Below are 798 nucleotides of genomic sequence, written 5' to 3' on the forward strand. Positions count from 1 at the left end.
GAGAGAGAGAGAGAGAGAGAGAGACAGAGACAGAGACAGAGACAGAGACAGAGACAGAGACAGACAGAGAGAGACAGAGAGAGAAAGAGAGAGAAAGAGGAGAGTTAGAGATAGCTCAGCAATTAAGAGCACATATTGCTCTTCCTGAAGACCTGAGTTCAATTCCCAGCACTCACAACCACCTGTAACTCCAGCTCCAAGGGGGTCCATGCCTCTGGCCTCTGCATCCATGTATACAGACACACATCATTTCAAAATAATAAAAATCAATCTTAAAAAAATACGTTTTATCTTGCATGTAAAAAATAAAGGTCAATGAAAATTAACTTTTTAAAATAGAAATTTACTTATCACTTGCAATACCTGGAGACATTTTGGGCTGTCACAGAGGAAGGTGAGGAAGAGCTGGTCCACACAAGTAGTCAAGAATGGATCAAGTTTCAACAAAACAGTGTCCCTCCCCAAGATGTGACTAAGAAATAGGGGTAATAGGTAAATCTGGCAAAGATTGTGCCTGGGTGTGTTTCTTGTACTAGCTGGAGGGAAAAGCGAAGGATTTTGCTATCTGTATTTAGTAAGGGACAGAATGACACTGATTCTTTCCACTGTGGACTGAGATCGGACAGCTTAAGGGAACAGTGACCAAGGCCACTGTGAGGAAGCCACACCTCCCATGAGGACAGGCAGTTTGTTCACCAAAGGAACTTCTTGGAGGAGACGGAAACAAAGGGACCCGAGGGGGACTTCCCTTGTTGACAGTCCATGCTGTTCCACACCGCTCTGTTTCCTGCAGGTCTC

General features: G+C 44.4%; 1 long non-coding RNA gene across 1 annotated transcript in view; it reads right to left on the reverse strand.

Moving 5' to 3' along the window:
* Positions 1 to 322: 322 nt before the first annotated feature.
* LOC143270275 (uncharacterized) overlaps positions 323 to 798 on the reverse strand; it is a 1,380-nt gene continuing 904 nt past the window's right edge. Inside the window, exon 2 of the long non-coding RNA XR_013047419.1 lies at positions 323 to 798. This exon is cut by the window's right edge and continues 164 nt beyond it. This is a non-coding gene — a long non-coding RNA (uncharacterized LOC143270275).

The sequence above is a fragment of the Peromyscus maniculatus genome, chromosome 22 (genome assembly GCF_049852395.1).
Source record: "Peromyscus maniculatus bairdii isolate BWxNUB_F1_BW_parent chromosome 22, HU_Pman_BW_mat_3.1, whole genome shotgun sequence".
Taxonomy (NCBI): Eukaryota; Metazoa; Chordata; class Mammalia; order Rodentia; family Cricetidae; genus Peromyscus; species Peromyscus maniculatus.